The sequence below is a fragment of the Elaeis guineensis genome, chromosome 16, assembly GCF_000442705.2.
Source record: "Elaeis guineensis isolate ETL-2024a chromosome 16, EG11, whole genome shotgun sequence".
Lineage (NCBI taxonomy): Eukaryota > Viridiplantae > Streptophyta > Magnoliopsida > Arecales > Arecaceae > Elaeis > Elaeis guineensis.
In genome coordinates, this window is record NC_026008.2 from 44500436 (window position 1) to 44523933 (window position 23498).

General features: G+C 36.9%; 1 non-coding gene across 1 annotated transcript; it reads left to right on the forward strand.

Annotated features, from left to right (window-relative positions):
* Window positions 1–12968: 12968 nt before the first annotated feature.
* Window positions 12969–13071, forward strand: LOC114912672 (U6 spliceosomal RNA). The gene has a single exon (XR_003798378.1). It is a non-coding gene; the product is annotated as a U6 spliceosomal RNA (small nuclear RNA).
* The last annotated feature ends 10427 nt before the right edge of the window (window positions 13072–23498 follow it).

Genomic DNA, 23498 nt, shown 5'->3' on the forward strand with positions numbered 1-23498 from the left:
CTTCTATCTCCACTCTAATTAATATAGTTTACTTTGATTAATTAGTGGGTTATACAGCAAAGCACGCAACGCGGAGGAAGGAGCAGAGATTCGCAAACCGTACGGTGGAGATTTGTCCAGCTACATTTAACAATAAATAAACCATCTTTAATTCCACGGTGAGGATTTGGAGCCAGTCGAACGGATGGCTGATAACGGAATTTATTATTCTGGTGGATGCCCAGCTTGTTCGCTTCAAGAATGGGGCACGGCTTTCCGCTTATTTACGGGGGGGAGTGGAGATTTATGGCGAGCAATCTTGTGCGTCCCACTGGAGATTTATGTCTTGAGATTTCTTAAAGTTAGGTTGGGGGGCACCATCGTTCCAATAGCTTGGGTGTCTTCTTGGGGACCTTTGGAATCATGTTTGAGAGTCTGGACTTGAAGCAATGATGATTGAATTAATTTAGGCCGTCGAATCTGGTCAACAAGTTTGGCAACCAAAATTCTTCTATCATGATTGATTCAATACACATACCATCTTCTATTATTTTAAAAGCTAGGACAGTAGCAAGCATAGTCAAAATCAGGGTGGGGGAGAAAAATCTAACCTAGATCATGGATATCCAACATCAATAACTTTACCAACTCCATCAGTTGATATCTTCGAAATAAAGACGCCATATCAATCTCTATGAAATTTGAGAAAGTTTTGTAGGAATACCGGATGGACATATTTAAGACCATTTGAATAACTATATTGGCATGGTTTGCTGATAAAAAGGAACAAGATTATTATCTCATTTCAATACCATACCTCTCTGGACCCTACATTGTTAGTGTTAGATTTTTTCTTTTTAATCTCTATTACACTTTAAATTTATTATTTTGTAGAACATCATGCTGGCAAGTTGTTTCATATTTTGGACACAAATGAGGCAAATCTCAAAGGCAAATCCAACACCTTCATGAAATGTCTTTCTCATGATTACATTAGAAGACAATATTGGCAATGTTGAGATCAAAATGATGATAAAAAATGTACTTATTTGGTCAATTGTGGAAGGATGGCATAAAAAATCTTGAAAGTATTTTTACAATAAAGGCCAGCTAGCAATTGCTTAAGTCATTGTCTTGATTTTGTACGGTCAACATACATGTTTAAGAAAAAGTTAAATGATGAAAGATAGCGTTAATTGAAATTTATAAGATTTTTATCACAAAAAAAAAAGATTTCATACGATGTTTGAATAATTATATTAGCATGGTTTGCTAATAAAAAAGAACAAAATTATTATCTCATTTCAATAACGTACCTCTTTGGACCCTACGTTGTTAGTGTTAGATTTTTTTTTAATCCCCATTATACTTCAAATTTATTATTCTGTAGAGCATCATGTTGACAAGTTGTTTCATATTTTGGACACAAATGAGGCAAATCTAGAAGGCAAATCCAACACTTGCATGAAATGTCTTTCTCATGATTACATTAAAAGACAATATTGGCAATGTTGTGATTAAAATGATGACAAAAAATGTACTTATGTGGTCAATTGTGGAAGGATGGCATAAAAAAATATTGGAACTACGTTTGCAATAAGGGCCAGGTAGCAATTGCTTAACTCATTGTCTTGATTTTGTACGGTCAAGATACATATTTAACGGAAAGTTAAAAGATGAAAGATAGTGTTAATTGAAATTTACAGGATTTTTATCATCAAGAAAAGAAAGAAATTTATATGATTTTTGAGTGGCATAAACTGTAAGAGTGAAAAGGTGAAGTTAATCACTTCATTAACTAATTATTGTATTAGAATTTAATACACTATCTCTTAATATGGTTTATTTAATTTTGCAACATATCCATAAAGATGTAAACATTTTCTCGGGTGAACTAGGCCGGTGATGCCTTGATTCTTTCAGAGGCAGTTCTTAATTCAAGTCTTCGCTGGTGGTGCAAACCAAAGTATATAGGTTGAGTTATCTACTTAGAGTGAGTCTTCCCTTCCTTTCTCTCAAGAATACTATGTATTTTCTTCACATTTCATCTAGGATATCTGTGGGCATGCGCATGCAGCTAACGTTTAATTTTTTTCTAAAAATTTATATCATTTTTATGTTTTTTTTCTGTATGTCACCATGAATTATTTTGCTATAACAACATAATCACTATAATTAAAGCAAGGCTATCATCCTAGAAATCAATACTAATTTAACTCCTTGAAAAGCCGATTCATGAGATCTAACTTTGATTGAAGCAATCATGTAAATCAAACAGGCAGGCATTGCCAGCAAAATGGAGTATTCAATAGCCAAGAAAATGGGTTTTTTCTAGTAATACAAGTACTAATCATATGGTCTAAAGCTCAAGGAAGCCACTTTAATGGGGAACTTTGCTAGGTGTAAAGCAAAGTGCTCAGCAGATCCCATTCTTTAGGTTCTGAGTACATTAACCATCCGAAGCTTTCATTACCATATAATTATCATTTTTTGGCAGCTCCTATGCTGCGGTGCAAGTTCGAGGCTGGAAAAAGCTAGCCTAAAACAAGTCAACAAGATAAAAGAAGTGTGCTTCTAAGACCACCTCTCTTTAATTTATTTTTCTTCTGGAGGTGGCCAGTGTGGCCGAGATCGCAGGGGAGATGGTACCCACCACCCTTGCATGCCTTTGGATGTTGAGTTTTATTTTATAAACCAAAATTATCAGACACACACCACTCAAACCCCCACTCTGAGCTTCTGCAAAAGTCCAACCCATGTGAGCTTCACTCATAATTTGGTGGCCTTGTCTTTCATGTGTGTTTGGGAGTAGAAGCATTTTCTGCTCCCTTTTCTTTCTTCTTTGCATGTTATAATGAAGGAAAGGAATGATGGGGATTCAATGTATACTCATTGAAAGTTATAGTTGGACCAGTTCTATCGTTGAGTTGATGGATTAGTCTGACCGTGAAGCAACATAAATAAATTAACAGGCGTTTATTGCACTCTTTTTCTCTTTATCCGTCTTTGTATGTGTTGCTTTACGGGTGGACTGGTCTAGCAGCTGAGCATTGGATCTAGTCCAACCAATGTTTGTGTACATGGTAGGGTTAAATGAAGGCTAGAGGGGAGTTGGACCCCACATGACCTAAACTAAGGTACATGGATTGTGAGAGTGCTGGTACACCAATATAGACTGTGCCGTCTTTTGGATAGATGCAAGCGATTCCATGTCAATCACTATCATTCACCTACTTATGTGGAGGTGGCAGTTGCAGTCAAAGCACTGCATCCACATGCTCCTACCATGAAGATAGCGTTATCCACATAAATAACAATATATGCAACTTGGTTTAATCAAGTTTAGCTTGACTTTGAATGGCTCATATTGATTTTAGATGAACTTTACTTAATTATGTTGGGTACGTGAAGCTTGATTTTGATATCTGACAGAAATTAGCGAAGTTATATATAAGTTTAGTCTGATAGATTTTGCATGTTCCGATCTCAAACTTGTTAGGTCGCTTAAAAGCATGCCTTGACAAGCATGAGATATACACATGGCGAGTTTCAGTCATGCACGCAAGTTGTGTTGACAAGAGTTTTTAATTTCTCTCAAAAGGTGCATGCATGCTAATGACTGACATCCTTCCAATATTTCAGCAAAAACTAAAAAGAACTGAATAAAATACTGTTACCAAAATTCTCAGTCGAACCACTAGGAATTCAGGCATTAAGATATCAAGTTTTTATTCCTCCAAAAATGTCGATTTATGCACTTCATTAAAAGGTAACTACTAAATGAAATAGCTAGTCATTTATCACTGTACAGTGGTCATTGTTACTCTTCTTCCAGCTCTCTTCCTTCTCTATAAAAAATTTAATTTTTTACGATAAAATTTTTTAACACTAAAATTTATTTTTTCATCACTAAAAATATTTGTGACGAAATATATCGTCACTAAAAATTTGTAAAGAAAACCTCATAGCAAAAAACCTTAGCGACGAAAAAATTTTATTTCGTCGTAAAAAATAGTCAACCTAGACGATGAAGTAATCACTGTACTAGCGACAAAATAATTTTATCGCAAGAGCTTAAATTTTCGTCGCTAAAATTGCAGCAAAAAATAATTTCATCGTAAAAAATAATTTTTAATTTTTTTATTTTTTTTATTTTAACGATGAAAATTGAATTTCATGATAAATATTCACGACGAAAATAATTTCATCGCTAAATATAGTGATTAAAAAAATATTCTCTTATTTTTTGTGACAAATTTTTCTTTCATCGTAATTTTTTGCGACGAAAAAAATTTCATCGTAAAAAATGGCAATGAAATTTTTATTTCGTCGCAAAAATGGCGACGAAAAAAATTATTTTGTCGCAATAATTGCGATGAAATAAATTTTCATCACAATTTGTGCGACGAAAAAAAATTTCATCGTAATTTTTGCGATGAAAAAAAATTTCGTCGCAATTTTGGCGATGAAATAATTTTTTTCATCGCAATAATGGCGACGAAATAAAATTTCATCACAATTGTGTGCGACGAAATAAAAATTTCATCACGATAATTGCGACGAAATAAAAATTTCATCACGATAATTACGATGAAATAAAAAATTTATCGCAAAAATATAATATTTTTAGTGACGAAATTATTTTTTCATCGCAAAATTAGCAACAAAATAAAAAATTTCATCACAATGTATAATAAAAATTTTATTTTTTGGATTCATAAATTTTTTTTTTGTGACGAAATTAATATTTCATCGTTAAATTAAATTTTGGATAAAAAATTTAATTTTTATTTTTTTTATCAAAAAAATCTGCTCAAATATAAATTCTCAGATCAAACATATTTTACATAACAATATATTAACATAATAGAAATATTCTAATTCAAAATACCAATTTCAAGTAATAAAAAGTTTCATAATCTTCGTTATCATACACAAAAATATAAGTCCATACACAATTTTAAATTTAAAAAAACTACCAACTAGGTATGATCTAGCTCGTTAACCTCGTTTCCTTCTCCAGACGTCGATCTCTGACCCGATATATATTGCGATGGTGGTGTAGCTCCATAATCGTATCATCTATCATCAAACAAACCTGCTGCGATCCAGTATCATCATCAGATTCAACCTCCCTCATCGCCTGCTCTCTCAATTGTAACATTTTTTCCTTCACAATAAACCAAATAAATTTTTTTCAAACTCTTTAAAAGTATTCAAAATGTAGAGTAATGTAGAATCAATCTTACTCCTATTTATCTTATTCGCCTTCGATCGTCACTACAAAATACATACAATTATAACCACTAAAGGACATAACAAAATTAAAATAACTTAAAACACTAACATACTTGAAATGCCTCACTTCCAAAATGCTCACATAACCACCGCCAATCATTACTAGACCCAGCCCAATTTCTGTATGGCTGGATCACAGGATCAATCCCCTTCGCCTGCAGCTCATTGCAGTATTTATGAATCCTACATCGCCGATCTCTGTATCTATTTGCAGTCATTTTGAGAATACATGTCATCACTTCTTCGTCGGTGCAATCCTCGAAGTCAATATTATCCTACACAGTCATCATACCAAAAAGCAAATACATGAAATTATTCATATAATAAAAAAATTATTTATATAATTAAAAATAATATGGATCATGTAATGATATGCAAGACATTCAAATTTAATTCTTACCTTGATGTGAGAGACTAGAACATCACGGTATCGAGGAGCTACATGCTTGAAACTTTCAGCAGCCTACAGAAAATGATTCCACATATACAAGCTGATCTCATTTGCAACGATACTAGTCTCTGTGCCAACCGGATGATCTCGAAATACTTTCAACGTAGTTCTCCAGATATTCAAGCATTAAAGTTATGCTATGTATCCAGAGAATATGATCGAAAATATCAACAAAACTCTGTGATGTAGAAGCACATGTGTTGCAATATTAAATTCATTCACGTGCCCAAACTATCCACGAGGACAATTCGAGAATAGTGTGTAAAGCATCAATATTTTTTTCATAAAAAAAAATATTGGTTTATGCACACTATCCTCGAACGAAAATTTTAAGGCTTATAAATTTGTTATGCTACAATTAATATATTATTATTATAATTATTTTTATTTTTAAAATATTTTTAAATCATGACTAAAATTAATTATATCAAACAAATATTTATATCTAACATTATATCTAGTTATTAAAATAACAAATAATTACTTCTAATGGCTAAAATTAATTAAGAAAAAATTATTATAAAAATTAAAAAATATATAAATTAAAAAAATTATTCTCACCTTCAACTCTCCCCTTGAATCCAACAGCTGTGCAGTGACGGTGACGGCAACCGACGATGGTGGCGGTGGCGGCAGCGGCAGCGATGGCGATTACCCTACGAAACCAGACAAGTCAGGTGTAAGAGAGGGAGACAGGGAGAGTGACAGAGAAAGTGAGGGAGGGAGAGTGAGAAAGAAAATGAGTTTAGGCACTGAGAAAGAGAATGAGGGATGGAGACAGGGGAGGGAGGGATCGACTGGCGGTGGGGAGGGACGGCTCGATCGGCGGCGAGGAGGGAGGAAGAGTGAGAAAGAGAGGGAGGGACGGAAGGCGGCAGGCGGCGGTGGCATGCGGGGGACGGGAGGCGGTAGGTGGCGGGACGGGAGGCCGAAGCGACGGTGACACCGCGGAAGGGGGCAGCGTGGGCGAGGCGGAAGAGGGCAGCGCCTAGCTGCTGGTCCGGTGGGTCGGAGGAGGGATCGGACAGAAGGGATGGGGAGGAAAGGAGGGAGAGGAGGTGAGAGAGGGAGAAGGAGGCGGAGAGGAGGGAGGATTCGAGGGAAGGAGGGAGAAGGAGTCGGAGAGGAAGCGGAGGGAGAGAGAGACGGCGGAGGCGAGGAGGGAGAGGACAAGTGTGAGGTCCTCTACGGCCTACTCTTCTTCCCGGAGGTGGCGGGGAGGGAGGGCTCGACGGCGGCGGGGAGGGAGAGAGAGAGGATGGTGGCCGGGAGGGAGAGAGAGAGGATGGTGGCGGGGAGGGAGCGTACTTACTGGGAAGGATGACCGACGACCGGTGACCGGCGATTGGGGAGGGAGGACTGTTGCCGGCGATCGGGGAGGGAGAAAGAGTTTGGCGACCGCGGCGGCGTGGGCAAAGGAGAGAACGAGCGTGGTTTATTTTGAATTGGGGCAAATTTTTATCCTATTTCAATGTGCCCTTTTTTTAATTAAAAAATATTTAGCGACGAAATTAATTCGTTGCGAAAAGTAAATATTTTGTCGCAACAAAATATATTTTTTGCAACAAAAATTATTTCGTCGCCAATGATAAATTTTTTGCAATGAAAATTTTATCTCATCCCAAATATAAAAAAATTATCGTAAAAATCAAATTTTTTGCAACAAAAAAAATATTTCATCACAAAAAATTAAATTTTTTGTGATTCAATTATTTTTATCGCAAAAAAAATAATTTTTAGCAACAAAAAATTTTTTCGTCGTCAAAAAAAATAATTTTTTGCGATGAAAAAAATTTTCGTCGCTAAAGATTAATTTTTAGCAATGAATATTAAATTTTCATCATAAAATATTCAAATTTTTTTAATAAAATAAAATTTAGCAACGAACTAGTTTCGTCGCTAAATACAAATAAAATTGATCGAAAAAATCCTTATTTTTTGCAATGAAATATCAATTTTGTTGCAAAAAATATAATTTTTTTGCGACAGAATTTTTTTTCATCGAGAAAAAATATTTTTTTACTATGAAAAAAATATTTCATCACAAAAAAATTTATTTTTTACAACAAAAAAAAATTTCGTCGCTCAAGATTAACTTCTAGCAACAAAAATAAAATTTTCATTGTAAAAGATATAACTTTTTGCAACAAAATTTTTTTCATCGCAAATACCTGATTTTTGGAGACGAAATTTAAATTTCATTGCAAAAATTTAATTATTTACGATGAAATAAATTTTGTCGCTAAAATTTCGTTGAAAATTAAATTCTTTGTAGTGCTTGATTCCACTATCTGCTTTAATGCTCTCATGATGTAGGTAAAAATCCTCCATTTCCTTGGGAAAAATCATATACAAGACATCCTGCTTGGTGTGCATCATTCTATCATGGAAAGTTTGTATGGAGTGCTTAAGCCTCCATGCATTATTCTTTTTAATATGATTGTTGTATTATTGAATCCTAAAGCATATCTAGAGAGGAAAGCTTCAAGAAACTCTTTCCTCTCTTTTTTTCCCCTCTTCACCTTTCAGCAATAGCTCAAGAAATTCAAAGACACATTTATCATTTCAGCTCCAAAGAGTAGTTTGTCTCAAGTGGACCTCTATGCACTCTAATCATTCATTCCTAAGACTTTGGACTTTCTTGGCTATTGTTCATTAATTCCACATGGTTGCTCCATGCCTCTCAAAGTAAGGCTGCCCATGTTATCATCACGAATGGCAACTGAAGTGGAACTTACCAGCTAATGTTGGCAGAATCTTCCATTGCACTTTAAGTTGGAAAAAATAATTCTTTCTAAAACTTCAAAAAAAAAAATTAAAAAGGAGAGAATTTTCTGTTCTAAATAAGTGGCTTTTCATGGTGGTGTTGGTGCATCACATTGCCCATTCCTTCGATAAAATCGGCTAGCTAATTATCGCAATTACAAGAAAAGAGATGAAGTGATTTAAGCTAATAATCAAGTCAACCAGCTAATTGCTCCCAAATTTCATCTTGTTTCCAATCCTAACCTCCAAGTCTAGATTGTTTGAATAGGCTAATTATACCATCTTCTTAATTTAAATTGACCAACATTTATTAATTAGAAAGCTACCAGGTGCCGACTCCAACCCTTGTAGCTTCTCATGACTTCACTAATAAAAACTAATCCACTTGTGCGGTGCGAATCCTAGTCGAAGAATTCTTTTAGCATCTCCAACGGTTTCTTGTACTGGTCTCAAGGTAAACTTTTTCTTTTTTTGTTTGGTAAGAAAAGTAAACTTATTTCTTTAGTGTAGAGTTTAGATGGCCATAGTTGATGGTTCGGCTCCACCGTTCACGTGGCTTAACTAGTGGGTACTTTACAAAATAAATTACCAATCCCAATCAAATTTTGGAGTTTCTTTGGCCATCATCCTTTCACCTCATAGCATCATTGCACCTAGAATGACTTTATCTAATAGTTTTTATAACCTACATGATATGACATTGATAAATGCATGCATATTATCGCATGGTATCATTATTTAATGTTGATTAAAAGGGGTTTGGGTTGTATCTTTGGCACAAAAGGATGGTCCATCTTTTCTCACAACATCAACTATTGGATCACATCTCATACGGATCTTATAAAACTTATAGCGGCTGTTGCACAATCCAACAGTGTATATTATGAAAAAAAGATGAATCAATTTTTCACACGAAAATACAATCCAAACCCAAGTAGAGTAATGGTACCCAATACAAAATATTGGAGAGCATCTGATGAGATAGGAAGGAAAAAGACATGGATTTTGAGACATGCTATGCACCTGGGCAGTCTTCTGTAGCTTGGCATGTCAAGTAGTGTTTCATCTTCTAAACTGGCAGCAGGAGCAGGGGTAAATTGGTAAACTATGGCTTCCAATGCCAGACACTTGGATTGAGGAGCTAGGATTATGCTCGCCCCCCCCAACAAGATTCTTGGCTTCTTGCCCTTTACCAGTTGGATATTGAGACTCCCTGGTCTATTGTAGGCCAAGATTGTACAGTCCTAGCTAAATCTAAATAGCTTTATAAGGCTTGATGTCACATTCTATCTACAAACACCTTGAATAACACAAAACTAGCAAAAATTTCTGGCACATGTCAACAACATTAAACATATAGCCTTGTCGAAATAGAGCAAGGCATCAGTAGCTTTGCTCCTGGTCTTGGTGGTAGACCAATAAAAGTTGAGACAGACTTATAGACTAAGCCTACTAAAGGTAAAGAAACACGATTATTTTAATACATTAATCATGATCATTTGAAGGGTTTTAGGAGTTGCTTTTTGCGAGACATCAATAGATGTGACATGGGTTCATTGAGGTTGGCCAGTTGGGAGGTGATTAGGGTTTGACCTCAGCCCCTTAATGACAAAAAGTGTGCTAAGAGTTGATAGATATATAGCTGATTATTGCTGCCCTAGTGGCGTTGGTCTCCATGTGGGTTAGGGGCCACCAAGTGCACACCTTTAAAGGGCCTTTGGAGGCTTTTTGTCCTTTGCACGTGAGCTGTTCTTTTATTCCTATTCTCTCTCTCTTATTCCCTCCCTTTAATCTTCTTACCTGCAGAATTCCATTTACGAGGGTAGCCCTTATACTTGGAGCCGTGAGACAGGGTAAGAGCATTCTAATCCCACCAATCAAATCTCTCACTATTCCTCCTATTATTTATTCCAACTTCACGTAAGGTTTTTGGTTTGGGGGGGGTGGAAGGATGTGATTGCCATCCTGAAAGGTAAAAGCATGCTATCCCTTCTATTATTCCAACTTCGTGCAATCTTTTTGTTTGGAGGGGGGGCGGGGGTGGAAAGATGTGATTGCCATCCTGAAATCTTTTCTTCCTAAAGAAATGGACCCCCCCCCCCCCCCCCCCCCCCAAAAAAAAAAAAAACTCGAAAAAAGAAAAAAAAAATCAATGGTACAAGTTAAAGATTAAAATAAAAAAGAAAAAAGTTGGAAGCTTGATCCGTTTGGGTGGAAGAGACCTAGGAAGTACCAAATAAAAGGTGACTTAGGTTCAATGTCCTAAAGAGTGAAATTAAATATGTAGATAGAAGGCCACGGGTTCATGTGAATGGTTTGTTCGTTAGTCTCTCACCATGTTACCTCTCGGAGCCCTGAGTGGAGGCTATTTCCCCACCTTACTCATCTTTCTCCATGGATTGCGATGGGTCACTCGACCTACCGAAGGAATTTTTTGTCAAAAGACACCTACCAAAGGGACAGATCAGGTGTGTACATTGCACTGTAGGGACTACACCTTATCAATCTCTCTTCAACAGCTGGTAGAATCCATTATATAGTCATGCACTCTATGTTTCAAGAGAAAAAGTTGGGTTCATCATGGTCCGAGAGGGACCAGTACTCCTATGCCAGTGTTTGTTGTCGACAGAAAATAAGTGCAAACCCAGCCTCCTGTTGAAGCCGGGATTGATGACTTACCGTAAGGATGCGAAGCTCTGAGCTATGAAACTTGATGCTTGTTTCTTGAATAAGCTTGAGTCTGTTTGAAGACTGGAACAACTCCCCTGAAAATTTCAAATGCCAATGAAAACTTCTGTTATGAATGATACGAGAAGTAAAGAAAAAAAAGAAAAAAAAAATCCACAGACAAAAATTTATGTGGTTCAATAGTTTGTCTACTCCATGAGCGAGGATTGAACAAAGAAATTTCACTATAATAAAATTAGAGTATAAGAACAATGGTTATTTCTCAAATTCAATATCTCAATGCGTTTGATTCTCACACAAAAGAGGAGCTCTCAAATCTAATTGAAATTACCATGACTATGAGTCTTATGTCTTTTTTATAGATATATGGTATATTTTAAAACTACATAACAAATATACCATTTGTCTTAGTTATAGAGCTATGGTATATTTTAAAACCACTTATAGACAACTAGGGCATCAAAGGAAAAATAGGAAACTTCCCTGGCTCACAATTTTAAAGCCATATAACAACTTCAAGTTAGGAGGGCCGCAGCCATCTCCATTGTTTTATCCGAGTACTTAAACCTATGTCACCTTGCAACACTACAGCTAAACATAGATCAACTAGGTTTTACTTTCTGAAATGCCAAAGAGACTAGGTAGGGTGACAACAATGAGACAAAATCCTCACGGTTAAAAGGCTGCAAGGTAAAACAGAGAAACGGCTGTCATAATATTATAACAACTATTCTTTCAATCAGTGACATAGGCTTATAATTTTGTAAATTAATTTTTTTTTTCATTTTTAGAACATTTATTTTAGATTTTGGAGAGATATTTTTATTTTTTTATATTAATTTAGTAGTTTTTCACATTTATCATGGAGTACACGGCTTAGAAGATAGATAGCATGGATGCGCGATGATTGAGGGGAGAAGCATGCATGCATGTGAGCAAACCGCAAGCAACTAAAGATGGACAGCGACAGAAGGGCGAAGGAGGACGAAAGGTTGCTTTCTAATCCACAGGTAGAATAATGAAGCTTCGCCAGCGGAGCCAAGAGGTGGGACGGGGTGCTTGCGTGCTCCTCAAAGTAGCAGCACGTAGGTCAGAAGAAGAGACCCCCCCTCCTTCCCCTCATCTCCTCAGTGCTCATCTTTCTCCTTTAAATCTCTGCAGCTTTCCTGGTGGGAGAATTGAATGGTGCCATTTGTGGTCCTTCTTGTGTCGCATAACTCTTGGTTCGGGTGTCTCCCTCATGCACAAGAACTATAGAGTGGTGGTATACAAATTACAGTTTCTTCTCTGGATCATTTTTTGGGTACGAAGCTTCCAAGAGCCCATGTGTCTCCAATGCCATCCTGATGGATTCCTATGCCACATTGCACATGGCTCTATGATGGGCCATCTAAGGTCTGGATGTTGTCTAATGAAGCCAATATTGATCCCGGCCCAAGCCCAAGGCCAGCAACTTCATCGATCATGGGCCAAGAGTCTCATTTGATTTTTTTTTCTTTTTGTCCATTAGATTTCTTCTTTACAGATCATTAAGGGATAGGGACGGTCAGATATTTATATCTGGTAGATGTGGTCGGACATGTGTGGTTAATTCTATTTATGAAGCATGAAGCAAGTGCAGTACAATAACAGGATGAGATTAGGCTCTTGCTGGGCTTAGTTGGACTAAAGTCGGCCCACGACTAGGTAGTTGACATTTGACAAGACTGGTACGGCTGTTTAATCCCATATCGAATAATTAAATATATTTCTTTATCATTTATTGGAAAGATAGAGCGGAGAGACTGTCTCTTCGGAGACATCCGATAAAATTGGAACGATACAGAGAAGATTAGCATGGCCCCTGCGCAAGGATGACACGCACAAATCGAGAAATGGTCCAAATTTTTTTTTCCCCCTAATCTGGGCATGGTTTGGGATTTCCGCTTCTTCCTCTCCATGTCCTTCTAATTCGTTCGTTTTTTCCCCTCGATTTCTTCGTTTATCAGATTAAATATGGCCATGGCGGGACCCTGGGTATGTTTTGGGATTTCGTCTTCGTCTTCCTTAACCTCTCACAAGGTAATCTCTGCCGCAGAATTAAACCTAGTGGGACCAAGTGAAACCCTAGAAATCTTCTTTTCTTCTTCTTCTTGTTCTTCTTTTTAATTTTTTTGCGGTGGTTCTTTTTCTTTTTGCATTTGATTTCGCCTATTCGGAACAATACAGACCTCATTTCTGGATTAGGCTTTGTCATGGTCATGCTCTTTGTGATGTATTTATTGTAGCCGATAGTGTTTTCTTTAGATGAAAAAACGTTTTTTTTAAAAAAAAATTCCCTGATTTCAACGCTCACTAACAGTAAAAACTTTAAATAGATGAAAAATAACTCGGCATGGGTAGATTGATAAGAGAGCAGGATACCTAAATTACTGTCCTGGATTTGTCTGACTTTAGCACATGGGGCAGAGAGAATAACACAAGTAAAATAAGTTACCACAGTGATACTTTGAATCTTTCTTGTATGATCGCATTATATCATATGACCATAATATGTACTTGATTTAGTTGGCATCTATCTGGGTTTCAAGCCTCTGTCCCAAAAGTATATTGAATTATTGCAGACATGATTCCCTTGCTTCCAGTACTACCGCATATGCCTGTACTACTAATTTAATACATGCTTAAACACACTATCTGGCAAGAAGAAACTTTTCTGCAGAGTTGCCACTTCATATGTAGTGAGGTTGGCAAATATCTTGTTGGACCTGCAACTCGTTCTGTCATATGTTATACGAAGTGTTTTTATTCATATTTGTGCATTTCTTCGTGATTTTGCAATATTATATTTTAGTGGTTGATGCTTCAAAACTGTTTTCAGATGCCTTTGTTCCATTGTCTGAGCTATGGTGTAATGACATCTTATAAAGCAGTTTACTGAGAATTCTCTGTTTCTGCATTGCTGATAAATTTAACTAAAATGACTTTAATGGTGGAAAATAATCTCCAGTATAGCAGACACCACGCAACCAAATTGGTGATAAATATATGTTACTGTCCATTGTCACAAACTTAAGATGTGAGGGTTAATTTGGCTGGTGAGAGTATCTGTAATTCAGCATAAATCTTAGGAGAAGGTCATGGAGTCGCTACAGAATCACATAAAAAAAAAAAGAAAAGAAAAATGGGGGGATTAAAAATCATCTCTTGAAACATAACCAAAGAACAATCTTCAGAAAATGTTGATGAAGTTCAAAATGATTTTAAATATTTGCAGTGGAAGCAAGTCACATGATTGTCAATGATTGAAAAGTATACCTTATTGTCATTTCAATTCAGAAGAAAACAATTTTTACAGAATGAGTTTATAATTTAGTTCCTACACTGAATTACCCGACTAAAGTACCAAAATGGACTACAAAATCCACTATAACCATAACCAAGAGGCCCGATAACATGTTACTACTTCTTGGCTGAGTGGATGGCTGGATGATTAATAAGATACTTTCAGAAGTTGCAAGGCTAAGTTTTAAAAGTTTCTTGTCATCTTAGGAAAATAATGTAGATGTAAATTAAATAATTCTATTCAAAGTACCATGGATTTCTTTGTCTCTCTCAGTATTTGCTGGATATCATCTCTAGAATGGTGATCATCAGTAATGCATTATTTTCTCTTCGCACCCAATTTTCTCTTCTTAATGATTGTGTGTGCTATTTCTGTTTAGTCACGTACAATTCATTTCCTTTCTGAGTCTCTGTGATCTATCATGAACTTAAATTCCATGTGCTTCTTTATAAGTTCTGACCTTTGATGTTATCTTTCCTTCTATATTCATTAGTTGTAAGGAAAATATTCCTAGTGTACAATATGCTTCGTGAATGCTATAATATTTCTTTCTGATTTCCCATGTCAGGTTTTGTAGTAGATATTAGATGTATGCTTTCTTCCTGAAAAGACAGGAATGATAGGGGAGAATAAAAAGCCTAAAAATCAGAGATTAAACACTTTCAATGCATGAGCTTTTGCTGATTGTGTTTGCACTCCTAAGAATCATCCTGTTCATTTGCTTGGATTCTGAGATTTTGTAGAAGTCTGAATCTCGACAGAATCTCAAGCATAATATTACAAATCAGGGATTGAGATTGATTCAGAGCTTTCTGCCTTATGAATGATGGAAAATTAAAACCATCATACATGACATTATTCCTGCTGCCTCATCTCTGTTATTCGGTCCCCAGACTAGGTAGCTTCAGCTTAAACATCAATCGGGGATCAACAGAGCAGCTAACCTTGCCAAACTTAAACCTTCAGGTTGCAAATGATGAACTGGATTGACTGCTTCAACATTCAAACCTCTCTGCTGGTTTCTCTGACTGTAATGAAGAATTGATCTTGCACAATATAGTAGTAAGGTCTTTACTTCATAATATGTTTTTAATTTGTTGTAAAGCTTTGCTTTTACTGTCTAAAGAAGAAAATTACTTTAGCCAACTTGTTTTTATTGTTGCACCTTATAGAGCCAAGCTTGACTTGAGCCGGGTCAAATTTTTGCTTGGCTTGAAACTATTTTTCAGCCTACTTTTCCTAGTAGAAGCTTGGTTTGTTTAGCTTTTAATTGAGCTTAATTTGAGCTTTTCTTGAGCCAAGCTTAAACTGCTCAGTTCGTTTTGACCCCCTATGTACATGGAAAACTGACCTAGAATCCAGGAATACTGATGTCCCCCAGTATTTTTCAAGCATCATTTTTTCTTTTTCTTTTTTTTTATTGGGTAGCATTTTAGATTTTGCATGGTTATGCAATAAGCTTGCATGCTACCATACCTATAATCACAAAAAATGGCAAAATAACTTGTAATATCTGGCTCATTTCTGTTGAGTGTAAGAACCATATTCTATTATGGCGAGCAGAGTAATCTGGAAACTAATTGCACATCAAAGAAGTCCTTGAAGAATGATGCTGAATCTTGTGGAGATTTGAAATTTAGAAAGCTGTGTGTGGATAAGTTTCTGGCAGCAAGATGGCGGTTGTTTCAAATATATACTCATTAGATTTATCATGTAATGAAAGATCAGAATGCCTGATGGATTCTTCATAGCAACAGAGACCTTCAGTCATTTGCTTATGGTTGATCCACAGCTGGTATTTTTGTGCAAGGAAGTACAATTTCTTCATGCATAATAGATCACTGCAAATAAAGCTGCTTATGTTTCTTATGTGAATCCGAGTCATTCGGCATTGACGAGACAAAGCTCGTTGTCCATGTCCCAAGCATGGTAGGCCTCACATCTAGTTATTCAAAGCAATCTCTTCTGAAAACCTTTGTTTCTTGCAGATGAACAAGAGAGCATATTCGAGGCAAGATTTGCCCTAAAGAATGGATTCTTTGTCCGTGCTTAGTTCTAATTGAGCACTCGACAGCACAAAATGTTCTGTAAGTCATGATGAAACTCGATTTACCTATGTAATTAAGTGCTGTTCATTGGTGAATTTTTCGATACATATTATGCCTGCATGCTTTATTATTTGAAAATTCTTTCTTTTTTCATGGTCTTTTGTATTTTGAATGCATATTATTGCCGAATCGTGCCTACCCCAATGAGAGTATCTTCCCAGGCCCAAGCTATGGTCTTGAAGAATATTATGCGCTAGCCCTGGCTAGCTTGGATCAAGCCCTTGCCACTCCAAGATGCATGACTGACCTCCAGATTAATGGTAAAAGAATATAGCTGTTCATTAAAAATATCTTTAAGATTAATTATAAATGGGATTAAGGGTTGTTTCCTCCTAGGAGGGGAAGCCTAACCTCAAATCTGTGCAAGACAACCCCTCAATTGAGGCCAACTCTGAAATATTTAGCCATTGTTGGCTTACCATTGGGTAGTGATTTGTGCAGCTTGTGGGTGATTCCTGTTGAGGCTACATAGCATCCTAGGAGTGCTATGTTTGAGTTGCAATCAAAATGCATAATCTTTACTTTTTTGTTTAAACGAAATCCCGAGTACACCTGTCGGTGATTATTGTATATTGCAATGGTAATTATATATTAGCATACCTAATTGAGCTTGTTAGCTAGTCCATATTAGAACCAGTTTTTTTTTTTTTTCAATCAACCTTCATCGATGTAGCTCTAGCCCAAATCCAAGGGTTGTCCCCAAGCCGGTTCCAGAATCTAGGATTGGGCTAGTCAGTAGCCTGGCTTGGCCAAGCCCAGTCCGTCTATGTGGTTGTGGTCCGATAGGTGCTAGGGTGATACTTAAATCTGGATGGTCTCGAGAACAGGCATGTTAAGCTCTCACATGGCAACTTTGGTTATTGAGCTCCATCACTCCATCTTTATTTATTATTAATCGCTCTTCGATCAGATTATTGGTAAAAAGGACTCGTAGTCTAATACTAGGATCTATATTAAGTGCACGTAAAATGGTTACAAGGCAGGTTTGTTTCTCTATGTGAAGTCACGATTTCATGGTGTTAATGTTTTTTAGTCTCCTCTCCCCCCTCTCTGTGTGTGTGAGAGAGAGAGAGAGCCTGTCTTTGTTTGTTCTGGAATGGAGCTGGGATGGTCAACAGTGCACCTCAAAAAATAGTGCTACGAAAGCAGCAAATAAACAACAGAAATGGAGAAATATACAATTGTTTCGAATTGACAGGCTCTGTGGGTGTGGCAACTGGCAACGTCCAATCTTCATGGGAAAATGGGAATCCAGCACTGGGCTGCATCTGTTTTCCCATTGTGTCAGTGTTTCAATCGAAGGCAGAAGTTGATGAGTGGATGGATGGGATGGGACAAAGGTCGCTCTCTCTCTCTCTCTCTCTCTCTCTCTGCCCCTTCCCCTGCCTTTGTTTCACAGCCTTGTCCTTCCCGAGACAAACGCGAGTACTGACATCACCTCGCCAAAGCAATCTCTCTTGACCAACTTCATATCTTCACTGATGCTGACACTCCCTCCGACTTGCCACTGCGTTAGTTGTTCTGCTGCCTATGACCATGAGCAACATGTTCTTGGGGTTAGGAGGCAGATTTTTTTTCTCATTTGAATGGGGTAAGTTTTGGGACATGAAAGCGTTGTGTGATATATTTAAGAATACTATTTTAGTGGCTGGATAAGATGCACCTTTAGACATATTTGCATGACTTTGGAAAGAGAAGGCATGGTCCGGCCATGGCTTATGTTGAAGTACTGAAGGAGATATGGAAATATGAAGGCATTCCCATAAAGTGATACCCCAGAGTTTTACTTAGATAAATTCACACAAGAAAAACTATGCCAAGAAAAAATAGTCATCAATTTTAGGTCCAGTACCAAAAAGTTTATGTATACGGAGGCTTGCGATCCAAGCATATGATTCTTTATTCTAAATGTGAATCAATTAATTATATGCTCATGTGGCCCGGTATTCTCTAGTTGCTAACATCAATCATTTAGTCACTGGGATTGTTTACTGCTTGTTGGATTCCATCAAAGTACTGCATACAGCCATATATTTATTTCCATTTTTTTTTTTTTGCCCCCTGTAGCAGATAGGAGAAGTTTTTTAATAAATTTACAAGTCTTTATCCTTATTTTTCTACATGAACGTACTTTTAAGTAGAGTTTAGTTACTCGAGCAAACAACTTCCCAGATTTCTGAATGCCTTGGCATGATACACATGTGATATCCTATTGGCAAAAAAGATATTCATGTGATATGTGGATCATGGATGGACTCCAAAGTCCAAACATCGGGATGCCGTCAATGTATGATAACTCCCTCACATGAATGGTTGTGTGGTGGGCAATCTATCTATTTCTTGTTCAACAGTGAAAGCGAAGCAGCAGGGTTGGTCCTCATGGATGGGTCCATATGTTGGTTTTCTTAATTTTTAATTTTAATTTTAATTTAATTTTTAAGGCGTTACAGCCTGCAAGTTTTCCTCTCCGATCTGCCAGCCACAAAGTGGAAATGGAACAAAGCTGGACGCATATCGTTGATATGTTGCTCAAAGAGTCAATGCAAGTGACGACACTCATATATTAATGAAGTTACGTGATTAATTTTGTGGTTAATGGACACGAGTCTTATTTACATATTGGCGGTCATGTTTGTTTTGTTAAAGATTCCATGACAGTGTCTAGGTAGCAAGTGGGAAGATCCATCCCATCAAAACAATGCACCTTTTTTTAATTCATTAAAAAAAAAAAAAAAAGATTTTTCCTGTGATGCTAGGACCTGGCCTGCGTTTATTCTTTATAAATGCAGTACCTAACACGAAATTGTTAAACCTTATTTAGAGAGTAAATGTACTTTTTTTCTTCTTTTTTTTTTTTGACACTGTCACTGGAGGAAGCAAGGAGCTTTTCCCCACCTTTTATTGATGACACAAACTACTTGCAAAGGTACGAGTAGAACAACAAAGAGAACAGTCTGAAAATACGATAGAACAGGAGGGATAGTTGCTCTGTTTTCGCATCCGCTGTTCAAGGATTTGAGCCAGAGCTTGGTAGCTATCCTTGGCTTTACCACTACGTAAGTTCCCCCAGTGAAGAAAGGATTGAATGGCCTTGTGCAAGAGAGAGACCAACATATATAGAGACCATATGGTCTCCATCTTGTCTGCACTTTAGAAGGATTGCATGCACATTCCTTGCATGCATGGGCGGACCATATCGTCATTAATTAGTGTAGAAGCATGCTAATGCATTCGATTGGTCACTTCTATTAAAGAACTCAAGACTTGTGTCATCAAATTGATTGCATTAACTTTTTCTCCATAAGGACAACGCTCTATTTTTCAATGTGTGTTAAATGTTGCTTGTGGAAATATTTTTTTTTTGATCATAATGGAGGCTGGGAAAGCAGCCTCCTGGCTTTTATTGATGCTCAAGTGTCACGGTAAGGAGCTACAAGTATGTAAGTCTGTGTTAAATGTTGCTTGTGGAAATTTTTTTTTTTTTTTGATCATAATGGAGGCTGGGAAAGCAGCCTCCAGGCTTTTATTGATGCTCAAGAGTGTCACGGTAAGGAGCTACAAGTATGTAAGTCTGAGATAAAAATCAGATACAACGAAGTGATGCGAACAGAGAGAGTTCTGAGACTGAAACAGAGCAGTTGCAAAGGGTAGAGACTAGCTAGCTGGAGAGTTTCTTCAAATCCAAACATCCAGCAGACAGGAGGGGTAGAACTAAACAACCCTTCAAAGGACGTAGCAGCCAAAAACCCATTGTGCTTGCTGTTGTGACGAAGGAAATTTTCCTCAAATATGCTTGTGGGAAGATTGAGTTCAGGGCCTTGCTTCCATAGAAATTTAGAGGGTGGATATTGTATGTCATCACTACTAACTACTCGAGCTTTTTTTTTTCTTTTCCTTTCCTTTTGTTTTTTAAGAAAAGGTTTTAGTTGCTCCCCAGCTAGTCCTATTTTGATGGAAGAAGAATCTGATGACGAGTGCTGGAATTCTGTTCCCGTGGTTGTATGGTAAATTACTTTTGGATAATCTGTACATGGATGATCACTAGTTTTCATAACAAAATAGATTATAAATATTTACAAAATTCTTTAATGATTACCAAGCTTTCTGATTACGTACATATTGGCTTGTTTACAACACTCGTACTTTATTACAAATGGATTTGGTACTCTCTCTTTTCTTCTTCTGGGGTGAGGGATGTTGAGTAGAACCAAACATTAGGTATCAGTGGATGCCATGAAGGTGAACTTGTGCTTTATTATCAGCCATGTAAAGAAGAATCTACAGCAGTAGTTCATCTACTGGACTCTTGAGGTGCCTTCCTTGCCGCATGAAGACCATCAAAGACGAGAGTTTCTTCTCTCTGGTGGCAACCAGCAGACCTCAAGTCCTAACTTCAAATCTTACTTGAACTGATTTGATGATGATTCTCATAGAAATTGCTTACCTTGAGTTGGCTTCTTTTACAAGGTATGATTTAATGACTTCAGGGTATGAATTGGCACTGCTAGGTCCGTATTCCAGTTGATAGTTATATAATTGTTATTTTAAGTGCTTATTCAGATGTTCTTTTTGTGGGAACAAGTGTTTAACCAGATAAAAAAATAATTAGGAAAAGCTTATCTTATCCACCAAGACTGCAATCAAGGATGTCATTGGCTAGCAGTTAAAAATAGAACGCTTAAACAATGTAATAGTTCACAAGATTCCAATCGTAACAGTTAAGATCCATAATTCTTTTTTACCCCTGGCTGTCCTCAATAATAGATGGACTCTTAAAGTTTTTTAGAACCAGTTGTACGCACCCATGCATATTTAATTGGTTGATATCTCAGCTGATATATCAATATAGCTTTGCTTGGACTTTGGCATTTGTAGTAATATCAGCCATCCAATAATTAAATTTTTTGGTCATTATCAAATTTATTTCATGATATCAGCTGATATCTGAAGATCTTGAGCAATTATCAGAATTCACAGGAGTAGCTTAATCAACTTTAATTTGCAACCTCATTGTCTGTATAAACTCATTAGTGGAAAAAGGATATAGACTTGTCTTTTGAACCATAGTGGTCGGTTACAGTTCCATATCTCTTTGTTCGTAAGTCTCAGATGCAAGAAAGTTATGTCTAAATTGGAGATGAAGCGTTCATGCATGGCATGTTAAAAGAGAGGAGTTCAAGTTCAGTCTAAATGGACAAGCCAAGGTATTAAGCCATTCAACTAAACTTATTTATTCATCCTATCTTAGCATAAACTGAATTCTTAATACTGGTGCCTTCTTTCTTGCTTTTGTGCAAAGGCAGTTGATTCACACAGTGGATTGGCATGGTGAAAGATGGCACTACTTGGCAAGGACTCAAATCATTTTTTCAGCAACTAATGGCCTTGTAAGAATGGAATTAATTAACATGACCACTCACTTATGCAATTCCTTAATCATTGAAGCAACAACTTCGATGCTAAAGCTATGGCCTTTGGCTGCGATGTTACTAGATGTTCTCTACTAAGTTGGTATGTGTCACACTGCCCTTGTTGGAAAAGCAGCACTCTCTGTCAAGCAGTCAATTGGGGTGAAAAGCAGACCTGTTTGGTGTCCAAACCAAACTGGAAAATTAATTTATCGGTCGAACCAATGAATATAGTGAGAATTGCTTGCTTCTTGTGACTCAACTGTATGCTCCGATTGCTTGATATGCTTACTTTTGCATGGGTCATTGCAAAACATCTAATGTCAATCAGATCCTCCTGGTTGTTGAGTTAATCACCAAATACTTTGACATTGTAGGCAACAGGCTACTAGAAGATAGTTGATTGGAGGTTCCAAAGGTTGTTGTCATTGTTTTAGAAGAGTCTCTTGCATTCTTTTGTTCTTTATGATCTAGTTTATGCAAAATTTGGAGACTGTTATCAGTCATTTGTCCAAGGTACTATTTTTCTTTCATGCATGGGGTTGTTTGGAAGTTGGGATGTCCAATCTTGCGACTGTAAATTGATACTGGGAGCAATAAGATAGAGAAATAGGATGATGACAGATATATCGTCACAACTAATCTTCAAAATCTTTCCATTCAGAAAATAACTGAGGCAACTCAGATACCAACCAGTATATCTGATTGATGTGTCGTGTGGGGTCCTTCAACGATGTCGAAAGGCCATGGCAAGATATTATTTGGAAGTATATGAAACAGGGGCATATTCTAGTTGATTGCAGTTAGTTGATGCCTTTTTTTCCTTCTTTTTATTTGATGAGGAAATAGGCGATGCTCTTGTTTGAACAATGATTTCTTCAATAAAAGCATTATACAGTTAGGATTCAAGTTATTTTTAATAGAAAGCATTATATCAGCCAGAGTTTTAGATTTGTGCTACGTGCGTCATGCATATTCTAATAAACCCATGCAGGTGTCATCATGAATCTGAAAGTTCATACTTTGCACCATGCAATGGATGATGGTAATGTTTTTCCACTGCATCTTTCTTGTGTAAAATACCCGAAGCTCTTTGATTCTTTCCTTTTGTCAAGTTTGGTAGATCATATTGCCATATCTATCGGTCTTGGTGGGATCTTTTATAAATTATGGTGTATGTTGTGATTTTAATAATATAGAGGATATCAATAGTCCCACATCGGTTATAAATCAAGGGGAATTTGTGCTTATAATGAGAAAAAAATCCTTCCCACGTGAGGCACTTTTTAAAGGACAAAATCGCGAGGCCCATGAGCTAAAATGAACAATACCTTACGTGATGAGTTGAGTCCTAATCCACAATAATGACGTGTTGGAAAGAGGTCAAGGTCCGTCTGGTTCTTTGGGGCTGAGATCCGCCTTGATTGAGTATGGAGTTTCTCGGACTGTACACATCGGAATCTCCCTTGATCGGG